The 18,777-nt window shown below is 40.6% G+C and overlaps 1 long non-coding RNA gene across 1 annotated transcript; it reads left to right on the plus strand.

Annotated features, from left to right (window-relative positions):
* Positions 1-13,770: 13,770 nt before the first annotated feature.
* On the plus strand, positions 13,771-14,357 carry LOC128797901 (uncharacterized). Its single transcript, XR_008434274.1, has 2 exons — positions 13,771-13,817; positions 14,163-14,357. It is a non-coding gene; the product is annotated as an uncharacterized LOC128797901 (long non-coding RNA).
* Positions 14,358-18,777: the final 4,420 nt, after the last annotated feature.

Here is an 18,777-nt window from a genome sequence, read left to right on the forward strand (position 1 = left end):
TATCTCAAACCTTGAGATTTTTCACTTTTACCCTTCTGATTCTCTCTCTCATCCCACCACGGGGGAGCAAGTGAGTGGCTCTGTGGGGCTTGGTTGTCAGCTGGGGTTAACCCACAATGCTATTTTTGTCAAAGAGTCTATTCTGTGCTCACAATTTATGGCTGAAGGAAGCAGTGACCCTGCTGCCAGCCCAGTGATCAGTGCACACCTCCAGGGACTGCAAATTCAGGTTAACAGTTCCCTCCAGCTGAGATGATTCTGCCCCATGCTCCTCAGAGTCCTATCCTTATTCCACACAGCCCTCCTGCCACTCCTGCTTGGGCCCAGCTCAGGACTGGTGGCTGCTCAGAGGAAGAACAGGCAGAGCTGAATCTGTGTCTCTTGTGGAGCCCATTGCACAAGGTTCTTGTTGAGACAACAGTGCAGGACACCAATACCTCTCGAGAAAAGTAAATCTGCCTTTTTGACAGCACAAAGTGTAGCTGCAAGAGTAACCACTAAATAATATAGAATATAATATTAATATCAGTTAACTAGGAAAGAACATTAACATACAGGAATTCAATTTAGCTTATGTCCTACCCAGTGACTGAAGGACAAGAAAAGGGTAAATGTGCATTAGATCATAACAATGATGATAGTTTTTCCTAATAAAATGCATTACTGTCATCAGAAACACTTGATATATTTACTACCAAGTCTCCATCGTCCCTTTGCATCTGCTGTGACTTAATTATGATGGTAGCACCAGCCTGTTAATATTGTTTGGAGCTGGCTTAATTTGCCTTCCATAATTTAGGCAAATTACAGGAGGTGGGAAGAGCTGAATGAGTAACCTTATTAGCAGAGAGACCTTCTTCAGGATGCAGTCTGGATGAAGGTTAAAGGAAAAAGATTACAGCAAAACCAAAAGAAAGCTAAATATTTCAGTCTGAAGTTTTCCCTTTTACTTGGCTTCTCTCATAGCAAAAAGTTAATTTACTCGATCCCATGCTGTAATCAATATTTTTATTACTTTTTTTTTTTCTATTTCTGTTTTCAGTGTTCAGGTCAGTACTTTGTTGGCAGCATACTGTATGAACCTTGCTCAATGGCCATTATTTGTATTTACAATATTGTAGATCATCCTTCCACAAAGGAAAAGAATAAAAAGAATAATGTTTCTGAAAATTATGATGCCCACATTATAGCTTTTCCTCCTCTTGAAAAAAAAAAAAAAAAAAAAAAGAAATGGTATTTGTGGATTCTGTCTCTCTCAGAGGTGTAAATACAAAGTCATCTCATTAAAATGTATGAAATTACCCTGGCATAAAATTAATATAGGAGTAGATTTGATCCCATGCTTTTTTGTATGGCTCTGAAGTATCAAAACTGCCTTTGCTGTATCAGGAGCTGCATTCATGTAATTCAGGAAAGGATGGGGTCGAACGCACTCTGATTATCCCTGTATCAATTTTCAGTGGCAGACTAGTCTATATTATTGAATAAGTTATTATGCATTGATTGATTTTTATTTCTTCAGGCATGAATTTTATATTTCAGGCAATTCCTGTGAAAGAAAGAAAACTGATGCCACAAAACAGGAAGCACAACTTTTCAACACAAAAAGAGTTTTTTAGATAATTCCCGTGGACAATAAATTGTTAGTAACACATTGTTCTATACTTGACACCTAATAAAGACATGTAGATTTTTCTCCTAAAGGGTTGGATTTTTGCTCCAAAGCAATTTGTTCCAATTGGTTTGATTTTTCTCTGCCCTCCTCACAGCTGGGATGGATTATGGCTGCTCTCTGAAGAACTGACTCAAAACACATGGAAGACTGTGACACTGACCTCCACAAGTTTTGGGTTAGACCAAGCTGGAGTTTGCTTGGCTTTTAAGACTGTTGGTTCCTGTTTTTCCTAAATTTCAGAGGAAGAAAAATGCGCTTAAACCTGCCTCTCTTGGATGTATGTTTGAGGCAGGCAGTGGAATATGGGCTTTCTAACTGAAACCCAACACCAAAACCTTTTAAAACTGCATGTTTTAGTTAGTGTTTGCTTGTCCCCCAATGCTCTTCCAGAATTCCTCAGACTGTTCAGAACTTTCTCTCTGCCTCTGTCTTATCTCTGATTTTACTAGATCTGGGCAATATTTAACCCTACCACCTGTCTGGAAAATTGATTTATTAGCTTAACAAAATGAAAGCTTGGAAGATACAAGGCAGTTCACCCACAAGAAGTCAATTACTATGGAGGGAATGGAGATGGAAGGCAATATTGTCATGAGACTAAATGAATCAAAGGAGAAAAAAAGATGGCCATGGCTGCCCTGAACTTGGCCCTGATGACAGCTGCTCTCTCTATTGCCATCATTTGTGGAGGAATTCAAACTACAGAGGCTGTGGGGGACCTTGCTGCAAGCACATGGTAGTAGGAAAAAAACAGCATAAAAGGTAACCAGACTATCTGTGAACATCTAGAAAGGAGTGAAGCAGCAGGTATATTGACAGGTCATATCAGAGCAACCTGTTGCTATTTGTGACTGGCCAAGATGCCTGGGCTGAGAACGAAGCAGTGGGTATCATTTATCCAGCCTTTATGAGGGGTTTTTCTTGGATGCCACCTTGCACAACGTCATCAAAAGTAGAAGAGAGGTCTTGAATGAGCCCTTCTAGTGTGAACCTCAGAAGAGGCACCCAGCCAGCATTAAACAGCAGCTCAGTGTTTAACTTGGAGAAAACATCTTGCTCCCACCACCTCTTTCACTGGAACCCCTCGTTTCCCTCTCACATTCCTGTGTTACAGGGTGTTGTTAATGGTTAGCAGAAGAGAGTATTTCATAGAATTTCATAGAATAGTATTTCATAGAATCATAGAATGGCTCAAGTTGGAAGGAACCTTAAAAATCACCTATTTCTACCTTTCCCTTGCCAATTTAAAGCCAAGAAATACAAGACTTCTGTCATCCTTCCCTTCTCCACCCACACCACGTGCAGCCCTATGAAGTGATGTGCTTTCTCAGAGAAAACAGGCAACCCAGTCAGATCCTACAAAATTCCTGGTCACTGGACTGCAGAGACAACCTCATTTATTCCTACATATAAGCAAGAAGAACTTAAGGCAATTGCAGTTGTCAACTTGCTTATCAATTTTGGGAGAAATAACAAGTTCCAAGTTTATCAAAAACACAGTGTTATAAGGAAGCTATTACACATAAAGATGTTAATAGATGGATAAGGATAAACCATAATGGTGCCTTTCATGCAACCAGCATAAAAATCCTTGACTCTGTAAGACTAGAATAGACCCCATAGGATTATTTTGCTAATTCTGACCTTGTGTCATGGTACTTTTATCGATTTTTATACTGTGAAAATGAGACAATAAGTTTACTTTAGTTTCATTTTTCAAGTCCTTACTCTATTTCAGAGAGGTATTTCATCATAAGACTTCAAAGTCAGTCAATTTTGGGAGGGATACACATACTCATAATGGACACATGCAATTTACTTGGTACCATAAAGACAGAGATAGATATGCTGTGTTTATTCAGAAATAAGATCTTTTTTTAATGATTCGTTGCCTGTCCTGAATAAATAATCTTGCATATATAATTTGTTTCAAGATGGATGAGCTGTTGCACCAATATTAAAGATAGTTAAGAATACCCTCCACAATATAAATCATCCAGTTGCTGTGAGGGATGTCACCTTGCATGACAAAATGGGAGCTTAGGAAATTAGAAAGGAGATTAATGTCATGTTCTGATGCTCTTGCATAGAAGTTATATATAGTTTGAATCTCTACTGCTTGATCATTTCATAGCTGAAGTAATTTGCTTTATGGAACATCCAGATGCACATAAGGAAAGATTAGATGCAGCAAATATTTCAATTAATCTGTGTACTGTGTCCAGAATCAGTCCCAGGATGTAGATTTTTAGTGTTTTGAGCTTAATTCCTCACTAATGAGCAGTTGTTTTCACTTAATAGAGTTCTTCTGGAAGGCAAGTGTCTGCCATCTCGTCTGATCACAGCAAATGACCTTCCACTTTGAAGATAACCTGAGCTTATTTGAGTTAAATTAAAAATTATCTCCTAACAGGGATCACTGATAAGCACTGAAATTCTCTGGAAAGGGCGATCCCACAGTGGCAGCCAGTGACTCCATTCAATGTGTGGCTGCACTGGATGCAGTGTGAGGATGTCAACTTGCTCTCCTTTGAGCTGGCCAAAACCCCTTGACCCAAATTTTGCTGTCGCCTGGGCTGGATCTGGAGGCTCAGAGCACAAGTTCATTGCTCTGGGGTAGTCACCATCATGTAAGCATGATCACTCTCTGGACACAGTGTAAAACTTCTGGGAAGGCATCTATGGTTCCTTCACTGAAATTCTGAAGCCAAGGAGGGCCAAGAAACCTGACTGACGTTAAAAGCTAAAAGTTTAAATTCTGTGTCAAAAGACATCATCCTCTAAGCTTTGCCTTTGTAATCACAGTTTGCTACTTAAATATGTCTGAGCTGTTTTCCTGCACAACATACTGTATTATCTGCCAGATGCTGCCCTCGGGAGACTGAACAATCTCTAGCATAAGGGAAATAGTTCATTTTCCTTAACAGTTTTGAATTTCAGTCCTTAGATAGATTTGAATTAAAATAAATTCATCAAATTCCCATAAAGAACATATGGAGTCAAAAGCTTGCAAATTCTCTTCCTGAATTTCTCCATGATGAACTGGACTGGCTTGCTGAGTAAGTCAAATTGTAATGGGACATGGTTATGTGGCAGCCAAAGCCCATAAGGCTGTTTTAAATTAGGCATTATTTTAGAATTAGGAAACAGCAGCCTTATCAGATCTGCTTGAATCTGTAGTTTAAAATAAATTGGGTCATTAGAATGTGTAGTGTGGTTAATGCTAATGAGCTGGTTGGTTTAATTACATAAGAAAAACAGCTCTAATCATTGGAAGGTAGGGGTTTGTGTTGTTTTGGGGGTTTTGTTTCATTTTTTAAATCTGCTTTTTAATTAATATCAGTGATGATGCTAATGTTCTCTGTGCTAAATTTCTTCTCATAGTACATTTACTAGTTAGCATGTCTGGTGATACAACCTTGAAAGTGTTAAGGAGAAAAAAATAAAACACTGAAAAGCTGTGACTGATGCTGATTTTCTGATACATGTTCTCTCACCTCTTTTCCTTGTCAAGTGGAAAGTAATACACAAAGACTTTCCAAGCTCAGACAAGCAAGAAAAGCCATAGAGATATGAATTAACACACTAGTCTATTTTTAAATTGAGAGAGTGTCAAATGTCATCTGGGAGGGTCAAGTGTATTTACAAGAGTGAGCCTAAGTTCTTCACTGTTCACCTTTTTTACTGCATGCCCTGTGTAGTGAAGGTCCTTTGGGTAATAACTTATTGTCATATGACTACTCAAAAAATAAATTAGTAGAAATTATGAACATATCTAACAACTTCAATAATGGGCTACCTGATGCCCAGAAGACACCTTTGCCAACCATCTGGCATCTCTCTGATGAGGTTCATGAATCAGTGCATTTTTACTAGACCCTGATAAAGATTGTAAAGCAAACACAGCCCTGTGGAGTGTGAGGTATTGATAAACTGGATCAATCATAGAGAGTCACCGACTGCACTTAATAAATCAAATAAATACATGGAAGTACCTAAGATAAGCCATAATTTGTGAGTGGAGTGAGAAAAAATAACTCATCATGAACCCTTCTGAATCAAAATCATCCAGTGAGCCATTTGAAGATGTGTAGTGAATGTGAGCAGAGAGGTGACCTCACCTGGAAACAGGTAACCAGCACTTAAGAGTTTCATCTGACATTGGTATTCACCGTAGAAGTAACTATTTAACCTAATTGATACTTTAGTTTTTCTCTAAAAAGTATATTAATCTATTAAGATATATTCACAAAAGCAATCATCTAAAATATCTCAGCAAAACCTGCTCTGGTTTGCAGTCAGTTCTCCTGTTAGGGTGAACTCTGTCTTGCAGCTCCTGCCCCAAGAGATGCAGACCAGTGCATGGCATTGAATCCACAGAGCCCTGGATGTGGTCACAGTCAATCCTGATACAGACAACGATACCTGAGATTCTCCCAGAAAAACAAAATTTGCAAAACTTGTGACAAGCTCAGCCTCAGCCACCTCTTTATCTATAGAATCATGGAACTGTGGAATCATAGAATCACAGAACGGCTTGGGTTGAAAGGGACCTAAAAGATCATCATGTTCCAACCCCTGCCATAGGCAGGGACACCTTCCACTGGGCCAGGTTGTTCAAAGCCCCATCCAATCTGGTCTTGAACACTTCCAGGGATGGAGCAGCCACAAATTCTCTGGGCAACATGTTCCAGTGCCTCACCACCTCTCACAATAATTTCCTCCTAATATTTAATCTAAACCTATCCTCTTTCAGTCTGAAGCTTTCCCCCTTGTCCTGTCACTCCAGGTTCTTGCAAAAAGTCCCTCTCCATCTTTCCCATAGGCTCCTTCAGCTACTGGAAAGCTACAATTATGTGACCCCAGTGACTTCTCTTCTTGAGACTGAACAATCCCAATTATCTCAGCCTTTTCTCATAGGAGAGGTGCTCCAATTTTCTAATCATCTTCGTGGCCTCTTCTTCACTTGCTCCAACAGGTTGAGGTCCTTCCCATGCTGGGACCCCCAGAGCTGGATGAAGCACTGAAGGTGGAGTGTCACCAGAGCAGAGCAGAGCAGAGCAGAGCAGAGCAGAGCAGAGCAGCAGAATCCCCTCCTTCACCTGCTGCCCACGGGGTTGTGGATACAGCCCAGGACACCTTTGGCTTCTTGGGCAGCAAGTGCAAATTGCTGGGTCACGTTCAGTCTCTCATCCATTACTACTGGTCTCATCTCTAAATGTAGCATCATAAAGCTGTTAAAATCTGCAGACTTCACATACTAAAAATATAAAGCATTACAGCATGTGCCAAGTAGAATATGAATGGTTATATTTATATATATCTTGGCCACATCCCTTAAGGTTTTCTCCCAGAAGGGCATTAGGTGAGTACAAAATATCCCAAGAGCACAGAGTTAAGCATTGACCCTGTTCATATTTATTAGACCATATGCTTTGCTGCCAGGGGGGTATGAACCTTTCATGCTCCAGAGCTGAGAGCAGCAGTCCCATATGTTAATGCAGCTCCACAACTACTGTTGTACAGACAGGCAAATACTGCCTGTGTTGGGTATGGACTTGGTACTGAATGCCAACAGAATCTCTAGGATCTTCTCCATTTAACAACTGAACCATCAGTGAGAGTCTCATTGTATTCCAGATCACAGGCTTTGATTCAGAATAGCTTTTATATTATATGAAATGCATTTAAAGTATTCCAACTCTTTAGTAGATCATGACACATAAGAGAGTAGATGCAACATTTTATGTAGTGTTTTGGTTGTAATACTTTGGGCTAAAGAGGGAGGGTTGGGAACTGATCACTACAGGAACTATGTGTTTTGAAGAATGTTTTCTGTACCTCACATTTGCTGCAGGCAGGATAGATGTATGCATATTTTCACTGAAATAGAATGTATAGTGATATATTTCTTCATTTCAGTCAAATTTGGATGTCTAGCCTGCCATTATAGATGATTAGATAGCTATATTTACTACTCTGAAATTATTCTTAATAGCACCATTGCTCTCAACCTGCTTCTTAAGCTCCAGAAGGGAAATTGATATTGTGGGTAATTATTTTCAGCAGTTCTGAATACAATAAAGCTGCACACACTGGAATCACATGTATGTCTGTTCATGAAAAAACACACCCCCACACTGCTACAGAACAATAGGCATTTTTTAAAAATTGAAATCCTTCCTGGTTTATCCATATATCATAGATAATATGTATGTCTGCAATGGATGATATATGGAATAATGTCTTACTCTTCTCAGCAATTGCTTCATTCACTTATCTTCAGAACATAGTTCCTGCTAACACCAAAGCTAGGGACTCCTACTTCCCTCCGTGGCCATTTAAACATAATAACCTCACACCATCTGTCATCTTCATTGCAGTGTGGTTGATAAAGGAACAGACACTGAGGGCTTATTTCTAGCTTGGAATTTGACCATGAAACTCTGAAATTGCAGGTGTAATGTTTAAAGTCTACAGCAAAATATGCCTCCAATGCTCCCTCTGCAGAGGGGCCAGGACTGCTCTATCCAGGGAGCCGCTCTCGAGGAGGGATGAGTCACCAGAAGTCAGACTTCATTACCTTGTTCATTGTTTGGGTCTTGATTGGGAAATCTCCAGTTTAGATTCTACTAAGCTTGTTGCAGATGTCCCAGAAATGATGCCCAAAACCAGTTTGTGAAGGAGGACACAGCACTTTTCCTTCCTTAACACCACATGAGAGTCACCCACACTGACCACTCATTATCCTGTCAGAGAGATTCCTAAAGGGACATGCTAAACCATAACCCACACTCCTCTATTTACTCTGCTCTGTTCTCAGCCAAGGGGATGATGATAGAGAGTGCCAAATTCCCCATTTGTTACTATGAAAAGGAAAAACAGAAACTAGGAAGTACAGCATGAGAAACAGAGCAAAATGAAACCACCAAAGAAATCCCACTACAATAAATAACATTATTTTATCTGAATTTTACATTTTTTCTGTTAATCAAGTAAAGCTTATTAATGGTTGGGTTCAAAAAAAGGATGTCTTTGTCCTGAATTCATCCTTTCTCACATTAGTGTCTCACATTTAGCTCATCTGTCTCAAGGTAGTTTGGGAGCTCTTTTGATATTTAAAGGTGCTTCTTCTCCTAAGCTAGACTTCCCTGAAGGGCATTTTGTTCCCCTAATATTTTACACTAAATGTAGATGACAGTTTTTTCAGAGAGAAAGATGAGGTAAATCCTATCTTTGGGTACCTGACCCACTCCAACTGAATCAACAAAGGACAAATCAGTGCTATTAAAATAATTTGAATTTCCAATCTTAACACCACCTGAAGGTGATAGAGAAGAGTTGCACAAACTTAGAACATTTCTACTTGAAATTATGAAAGTGCATATATGGCATATATCATGTAAGGCACTGTTCTCATGGAGTGGTTTGTTTCCTGTACTTTCCTAAGAAAAATATTTCAAGCTCCTACCTCTCCTCCCTGCTAAATCAAACTTTGACAGTACATATATTGTCATTGTGCATGAGTTGATGATGCATTAATTTATAAGTCTTTAGAAAAATGTCGTTTAGCAACTCAGTATAAGATGAAAGAATATAGCCATTACTTATTCCTTGTAAACAAACACCAGGTATACAATTTACACAAAGAGAGCAATATCTGGCACAATCCTTGTTGCTGGAAATAGAAGGAATTGCACAAAATACCCCATTATCCTATCAGCCTAATTTGGCTAAGCTCGTTTTAATGGAGCGCGGAAATGAGGCTGCCTGCTCATCCTCTCATCCCAGGAACATATTGTAATTAAGTGCCTGAGCAGCTGCACGGCAGCAGGAGGAGGCTCTAAATGATGTGACTCTGTTGATATTACCTGTGCTAAAATGATTTTGGAGATTGGAAGGGAAGAGCTGATTGCCTTTTACGGCAGTGTCTAAAGCCTAAATGAGTTCTGACACCTGAAGGAAGGAGAAATAACCCACAGACTTCACATCAGCACTCTGTAAAATGCATTTGGAAGCTCGATCACCATGACCTCACCCTTGCAATTATTTCAGCCCCTCCAGTTATTGTCACATATTTGATCCTCAATTTTGCTTTAATTGATACTGTGAATGTTAACATAAACTTGATGGCAAAGGAACAGCTATTCACTGTGTAAGCCAATTTCTTCATTATTGCAAGGAACCAAGATCCCACCAATGACCCTGCTTGTAGTAAACAGCAATAATACATTGAAAATCTGACAAAAAAAGGGTGCTTGGGAAACTATTGTGACACTTTATTAAATGGAAGAAAATGGAGTTAGTCTGTCAGACAGCTATAGTTTGTTGACAAGTATGGGGCAAGCCCTCAATGATAATAATACATTTAAGGTATTAATAGCAATGGTTAAAATACTGTCTTCTGTAGGGTGGCATAATAGTACTGCAAAGCAGGGTGCTATTTTTTTTTTCCTAAAGACACTGAGATTAAGACAAATGATGATCATGGTGAATTATCATGAAATGCAGCTGTGAGCCAAAACATAACTTCATACCTCTGTGTCCTGTTCATGTCATTTATTCCTGGCCTAGTGGAAGGTATCCCTGTCCATGGTGGGGGGATGGAACTAAATGATCTTTAGGGTCCTTTCCAACCCAGCCTATTCTCTAATTGTTACCAGAGGTATGTGCTTCACTGGTCCTTTTGGCTGCTAGAAGCAAGGAGAGTTAGCTGAGGGTATCAAGGATGTGCTTCCAAATGCATAATCAAGAGAAAGATGTGGGAGCTCCAAGAAAGAGTATGGGACTAAGTGATTTGGTTAAACATCTCATCCATCTTTAAGAACCTCTGCAGATGTCATCCTGCAGCTGTTTGGGGAGATAATCCAGTGCAGAGCCTGTCAACAAGACACGGATCTCTGAGTGACCCTGGAGGAGCACAGAGGCTGCTGCTTAGTAAGGCTTGTGATCTCATGAACATTTTTTGGCTTCCTTCTGTCTGTAAAAATGTGACATGGCTGCAACTCACATTTATAAACAGATTCCATAACCACATCTCAGTTAACTACGGCTTCCCCTGCTTGTTTGCAAAAATCACGTGTTGAGTCTTGTTTAAGAACATAAGGTCCCCTGTGAAGAAAACATTTCTCACAAGATAGTTGTGCATTGTTCAATACAGAAGCTTCTGGGTCTTATTAGTGTTATTATTTGTATTTCAGAGAGCACCACTGAGATTTGAGAAAAGTTGTTTTCTTGGCTAGAAGAAGGGGTTTCCCCATGAAGTGTTGCTTCAGGGACATTAAAATCACAAGTGAAAATGGCACAACACAAAGCACAGAGTGGCACTGTGACATGATTATGGGGGAATATAAATTACAGCCACAGGAGTACTGAGTACTAAATATCAGCATAAATATTTGTATGTTCCTTCTGTGTATTCTAACAGAGATTTAGACACAGAAGTGCTTAATATTACTAAAGCATTTGTTCTAATAATTGTTCTAATAATGGATTTTTATATTCCTAGTGTTATGAGTAGTATTAATTCTTCATTTGAAGTACATTTGTCATCATCATTCACAGTATCCCTTTCATTTACACTCGAAACTCCATCAGAAACATGCTGTATTCATTACACTGATTCTGATCTAAACTATCCTCTTGGGTGAGAAATGCAAAATACATTTATTCTGCTTTAATTAGACCTCTAGCAATTCCTTGGAAATGGCAATTTTGAGCAGAAAATGAGAGAGCTATTTCCTTTAGATTCTCCCTACCAAGAGCAGGATGACAGAAGGAGTTAGGAGTTAATAGGAAACATTAACCAGAATTTGCCCTTGCAGCAGCCAGCAGTTCAGCTGCTGTTTCATATTTCTTCCATGACATCACACACACTTCCAGATTTTAACATTTGTCCATGGCCTTCAGGGAGAGCACAGCTCAGTAATAAGATGAACTGCTTTTAAAAGATTGCTCTAATACCATCAGGGCTGACACAGCACTGATGTCAGTGGAGGTAAGGGAGAGTGCTGAACTCCTCACCTCTGTTCCTATCACAGGGAGGATGAAAAACGAACACCTTGATGCTGCCAGCATTGCAAGCTGCCCACAGCCAGCAGTCAAAGGGTGGGGGGTGCCAGGGCCCCACAGTGCTCAGGTTTGAATGCTGTGATGGGGGAATAGCAATGGGGACTATTGATGTGGGGAGAAGAAGGGGCACATAAATTTCAGCCTTACTTTATGCCAGGAAACCTGGATCTGACCATCAGCTTAAAAATGCTCTCCAGGGGTACAGGTACACTGAGACATGATTAAGCTACAGTGGCTCATCCCAGTGGTCCCTTTATGCACTGGCTGGCTTTTGACAGGTTAGAGAAACACCCAATTTCTCAGTCACAACAATCTTTGTCCTAAGAAAAGGATACAAGTGCATAGGGAAAACAGTGACCAAAGCATCACTGAGATAAAAATTCCTTCCCAGGCTTGCCCTTTGACTGCCCACTGACTTGGGGTAAGTCCCTGTGCTTTATCTTCTTTCTCTTAGAAGCTTCATCAGTGCAAATCTTTTAGGTCAGGAGCACCTTCTGAAATGGGTTTGTCTAACATCAAAGATGTCCCCAAGTTCAACTGCAGTGTATAAACAGTAAGAAGGAGACCAGCAGGCTGCAGAGAGAAAAAGCTTTGTGGTTTGCATTTTTTGACCTTTCCAAACTATAAACTTGCAAATATTAAAAGGAAAGGATCCAAATGTGCAAAGGAGGAGAAGGAGACAGGAAGGGAAACCATGTACTAATGGCTTATGAAAAATCACTTGACAATTTGTCATCTGCCTTCTTTGAGATAAAAAGCCAATATAAAGGAATCAAGAGCAATTATGTCCCAGCCTATGAAGTATCTTAAGCTATGCTCAAGCCTTCATTTTTCAGTTTATGAAATGTCTTGGTCTGTACTCAAGCCTTTATTTTTGATTCTATATTTTGCACTTTGTGTGTTTTATCTCTTTTGTGAATACTGGATTCTATCACCATTATTAGGTATTACTTTCTTTGGTGTGGTACTTACACTCATGAAGGTTCAGGACATGGTGGAAAAGTGACCTGATGGTATTTGTAGAATATACTGGGGTTTCAGCAGTTCTTTAACATGCCTAATGAAGACATAATTGGGATAAGAGGGCCAAAGGCTGAAACTTAAAATACCCAGCCTGGAAAGTTGTTTTTTTTTTTTTTTTTTTTAACAACAGCTGCAGAAATTTCTGTTGGAGCCAAGATAAATAGTTGATAACTTTCTCTCTCTTTCTCTCTCTCTCTCTGGGTTTTTCAAAACAATCTTTACACACAGAGTGTGTTTCCCAACAGCCCAGTGGCTTTGATGTCATTGAGCACAGTCGGGTGGAATATTGCTACCTTGTCAAGTAACATGGAGAAGTCATAGAAGAAGAGAGATCCTGACTTAATAAAAAGACCAAACAGCTGCCTGTAGAGTATTAATTTATTTGGACAGTAGCTCTGTCCCATCCTCCTCCTGGAGTTAAACACTCTGTGAACACAGCATAGGGAAGCTCTCTCCCTTGCAGAACTCACAGGATAAATGTAAGATGGGATACAACAGAACAGGCAAGGAAAGCACAAGGAGACCAGCACACATCATGGGTGAAAGTGATAAATCCAGTGGTTCCAGGAGAGGAACCCCAATCACAGAGCAAACAGGTGTTTGAGGGAGGGGTTTCAAGGAGAATCATAACATATTTCAGACTGGTCAGGAGGTTTTCCTGCCTAATGCCAGTGAAAACCAAAGAAGGCACTGAGGAGGTCACTTGAAGGCACAAAGCAAGCAACTGAGCTGATGCTAAGGACCAGCTGAGGATAAGGAAGATGAGAAAGGCAAGGAGACAAAAATGTAGGTTGTGAAATATTTTCAACAAGTTTCTGCTGTCTGTGCTCTAGGCCAGTGAACAGCAAAAGCAGCTGGAAGAGAGGGTAGATGACATGAGCATCAGTGTTTTGAAAGGGCAGGAAAGGGGAAGGGAAGATGCCACATTATGACAAAGCAGCAAGTTAATGGTGTCACCACAGTGACAAAGCCAAGGGATGGGGCAGGCAAGAGGGCAGAATCAGGGCCAGATTCAGCATCCTGGTGAGACTGCACACACCCAAAAGAGGTACAGAAAACAGGCTAAGATGTTGGGTAGGAGATTGATTGTTGTGGTCTTCGTGTACTGCTCAGCACAGGATTTATTCTCAAAATGCCTGACAAAACAGATTTCCTCTTTTTGGTGTTTTTGTAATATATTCTTCATAATTCTTCCAGCCAGCCAGCTGATTCAGCCTCTGCCAACCATAGGTGGGCTGTGGGCTCATCACAGCAAGCAAATGCAACTCTATTGATTTAAAGATATATGAGTCTCCTGCTAGCAAATCATTGTATTCAATGGTTCCTTCATTGCATTTAATCATGGGAGTAGGTGTTCCATTATATTCAAAATACATTTTTTTTCCTTTTTTAGGAGACTTATGGAATAGCACATGGAGAGAGGCATCTTTAAGCAGGTCTGAACATGGGAAGAAGACTTTAATGACAAGAAAAGTCAGGCTGGCAGATCCTTTTCATGCGCAAGGGCACAGTGCACTTTCCAAATACTAAATTGTTGCTATAGTGGTGCTCAGGACCAAATAAAGACTACCTTTTCTCTCTCCTTCAACTAGGTTTATTAGCCTAGTCAGAACCCTCACCTGCTTTTCTCAGAGTAGAGTCAGGTTGTTGTTTTTCTATTCTTCTCCTGGACTTACAAATCTTGAAATCTGACTTGTGCATCTGGAGGGATGGAGTACAAGTTCTTGGGGCACAGAGAACAGGAACAGGAGTGACAGAGGCTCGAAACTCCCCACATCTTGGAAAGTTAAATTCCTGCTTTTTAGGTCCTGACTTCTTCTGTCATGGGTTTGAACATCTGTGACCTGACAGCCCTGTGGATCTGTGCATGGCAGTGGGCACCTGCAAATACAGCACCATAGACCAAGTTCTCCAGGCTTTTGGGTGGAATTAGACATTGGTGCCCAAATCTGAATATGAAGAGATCTCGAGGGTGACATGGGCACCAACCTGATCTGAATGGGTGACAGCAGAGATGTGCAATGTTTGTGTTTGTATGGAACTCTGGGGCTGACCAAAGGCACGCACAGATGTTGGACAGTAAGGAGAGTATCAATAGAACGGCTGCTTTGAAGCAGTGGTCTGAACTGTTGGCACACAAATTTTGCAGAACATTAGTCTAAATTCAGTCTTAATTTAGGTGACTTCAATCTTGCTTTCACTGCAATTTCATGGAATTGAATTTTGTCCTGCACTTATCTCTGAAGTAAGCTCTTCAGGGACACCTCAGTCTTAGGCTGGTATCAAAACACATTTATCACCCCCCTAAATTTTCATTAGTTTTGTGACTGTGCCTTTCTAACCTGATATGCTGCTTCCATTAGCCTATAAACAGAAACAGCTGATCTGACAGCTGATCTTGACAGATCTTGACTATCTTGTTTATCTTTTTCAATATTTTTTTTATAATTTCTAGATCATGTACTTAGAATAAGTCTGAAAGATAAAAATTTGAATCAGTTCTTTCTTAACCTATAGTTATTTTTAGCTAGGTCTCAGTGTAATCGTGGCAAAAAACTGCAGTCTTGATCAAATCTGTCTGCTCTTCTCCCTCTGTTTCCCCAAAACCGTAATTGAATTGTTGTATAAGCCTAGTGAAAACAGCGTTTTCCATTTTCAAGCATCAAACGTCTTCACAAGCATTTATTGATTGCTGTCTCTTGTGAATCCTCTTTGAAGCAGGTACAGTCTGTTACAGCTGTTTAACCAACGGATAAACAAGGCATGGTGCTCTTCATAGAGCTTGAATGACGTACAAGCATAGATATTTTTATTAAATCCCTTCTTTCACTCCAAACTCTGATAGGAAAATTCATCCTTCCCTCACAGGCCTGATCATGGACTCAACAGCTCAGGAGTTTTAGTTCAGCACACTGGAGCTGAGTGCAGAGCACTGGGCTCTTCCTCTGACTTGCCTGTGCTGCCATGGGGGTGTCAGGAAACTGCTGCTGGGAAAGTTCCCTGGATGCTGCTGGCACTCAGCCTGTACCTGGGACAATCTGCAGGACATGGCACAGCCCAGATGTATGAGAAAGATTCCAGCCAAAATAAGTGATGGCAGACACATCCCTCTGCATTCCCATGCAGTGAGAGACCAAGCAGCTGAGGTCTCATTTTCATTTGATCTCCCTCATCTCCTCCAGTGGAAAAATGTCCATATGTCACGTGCTTGTTCAGGAGCTTTCAAAGGGCAATAAAGCGTTTTGGCCTTTGCACAACTGATTCCCCCCCCCCCCCCCCCGCCCCCAGAATGGCTTGCAATACTTTCTTTTGAACTTTTTTGGCATCAAATAGGATCTCCCTACCAGGCATGCACCACTGAAGGAGACCTGCCAGTCTTCTCCACCTGGATGGAGACACATACCTATCACAGATGCATTCTTGTATCTTTTTTTTCTTCTTCTTTTTTTTTTTTTTGTTATAAAATAAATTTTGTTTGAAATAAATTAGGTTCTTTTTGTTTCCTCCAGTAAAATAAATTTCTTCATTTTGTATTTCTTTTTCTCAGGTATAGAAAAGCAGAATTCCCATGCTATTCCAGATGAAGTCTCATGATAGTCTTGTATTTCCTTATCTCCAGTTATCTCACAGTTGTACTGATATCCAGTTTAGGAAGTAATAAGTAATAATTAAGTAATAATTTCTTAAATGTCAAGAGAAAAATATACTGATTAATTTAGAAAATCTCATATCCTATCAAAGAAGACTTCAGATTATTCTGTGAATTTATTTTGATGAAGACGTGTAACATATTAACTCATCTGTATTTTTATATTTTCTATAATAATTTCTTCTAAAGTCAGGTATAACTGGTATCAAATTAATTGGGTATTAATTATCCATGAGGTTTTTTTTTACCTGCTTGGTAAATCTTCTCCAGTGAATTCATTTGACAAGCTCTCTGATGAGATCAAGAGATATATGCAAAGAAAATAAGCCAAGGAAAAATACTTTTCAAAATACCACAGGTCAGCTATTTTTCTTCAGTCTACTGAAATCCAAAGGGCTGATGGACATAAGCTTGTGAAGCCAGAGTCAGATGTAACAGTCCTGTCCTTAAAACCCCCTTTTCACAAGATTTGGCCCTTCAGGACAGGGTGATTTAAAAGCCTGCCATCCAAAAGCATCCCTGCCAGATCACTGATGAGGTGAGGTGCTGATTTTGTCATTGCCAGTAAATGTAAACCACTATCAATCTCAGTTTACATTAAAACATCAGGTTGCAAACTGGGCAGGCTGACAAACCAGATTCACAATCCTCTCTGATTTAGCTGCAGCAGCTAAAGAGTTTATCATCTAGGCAGGAAACATCTTCAGCCAGCACAGGTAAATCCAGTGTGAATCAGTCTGAATTGCCCTTGTTTTCTCAATTACCCAGCTATAAATGTACAAAGAATCATGAGAGACATGCTGCAGAGCTCTGCCTTCTGCTCCAGAGATCTGAGTCTTATCAGAAAAGACATGATTCAAAATACCCTGCATACATTTCAGCTATCCCACTTGTCTCATCAAGCAGTAGCTATGTATTATTATTAATAAAAATTTTTCAGAGTATTGTATTCCAAAGCCTAGGGAATAAATGCACCAGGAAGTAGATCCCTGCTTTTCTTATTTTGGGGGAAATGCTGACTGTTTGTTGCTGCAGTTCCTGTCTTGGTTGGCAGCTGCATCAGTGACAGGCAGGGAGAGGAGAGAGCTGTTGTTGGACAATTAGACTGAGCCTGGTGGAATGAGCCTCTGAGAGCAGAGAGCTTTGTGCCTGCTTTGAGTGATGGGGTTAGCTCACACCTCAGCACAGACGTGATCCCGTCCTGCAGGAGGCTTTTGAAAATGGCTTGGGCTCAGAGGGAATAAGGATCACTGCAGTGGCTGAGATTTGAAATGGCAGGAGCCACCAGAGAGGTGACAGGCACAGAGGAAGGGACATGGTGTGACACGCTGGCTGCCTTTGTGGAAATAAATGTTCCTGGACCTTGAAGTCAGGAGGTACACATGAGCCTGCATCCTGTAAATCATGACAGCACCCAGAACACGGTGGCTGCACAAAAAATATTTTGGGGAATGATCCCTGGACTGTGCAATCTGTTGGGGTATATCCAGGGACTTCTGAGGAGCTCACAAGTTTGAAGAGGATAAATTTTTGACAGAGAACAATCTAGGGATTTCTTGCCACACGAAACCACGTTCCAGGACTATGCTGGAAGTTACAGAGGTAGCCTTGGTATGCAAAGGGATGCAGAACTGGCACTTCACTGGTTGGGAAAGGTTTGTTATCATCCAGTTCTTGTGGTATGGTAAAGGACATCACCAGTAGGGATGGCTGCTCTGCACACACAAATAGGAGTCAGGGCACAGAGGAGACTGGAAAGCACAGACTGGTGAGGTGTTTTGCTCCCTCCTCAGTGCCAGCACATTGAGGCTGGATGAGCACACCCACAAGCCCAGTGCTGGCTGCAAGGCAGGGGCTGGGGCTTGTGGCTGCAGGGACAAGGCAAATCCACTGCCCCTGGCGTGTGAGGTTTGCAAAGGGAACCTTGCGTGGCTCTGTGAAACCACATCCAGCCCTCTGCTCAGCTGGAGCAAAGCCTTTAGGGTGCACCTCCCACATCCAGGTGTAGGGGAAAATACCTGCTGTGTTTTGACTGAAATTCTCTCCAACTGTGCTGTGTATCCACTAAGTTCCCTCACTTTTGTATTACTTTGGTTAGTTTAATAAATTTCTCCTGAGAAAAATGAAAGGCAATCTTTCATTGTTCATGTGTCATATGTGACTTTCAAAAACAACCTTGTGGGCAAATATTTTTAATTTCACCTGTTTAAAATGGCCTTTAAATAGGAGTCAGCAGGACTTGTGCCAGGCATTGTCCTTGTGTACCCAGGACAAACATCTATGAAAGATAATGGAAAGAAAATAGAATCACCTACATTGTTCCCCAGTGCAGGTGAATTTTTAGAAAAGGCTAAGATAG

Source organism: Vidua chalybeata, chromosome 1 (genome assembly GCF_026979565.1).
Source record: "Vidua chalybeata isolate OUT-0048 chromosome 1, bVidCha1 merged haplotype, whole genome shotgun sequence".
Lineage (NCBI taxonomy): Eukaryota > Metazoa > Chordata > Aves > Passeriformes > Viduidae > Vidua > Vidua chalybeata.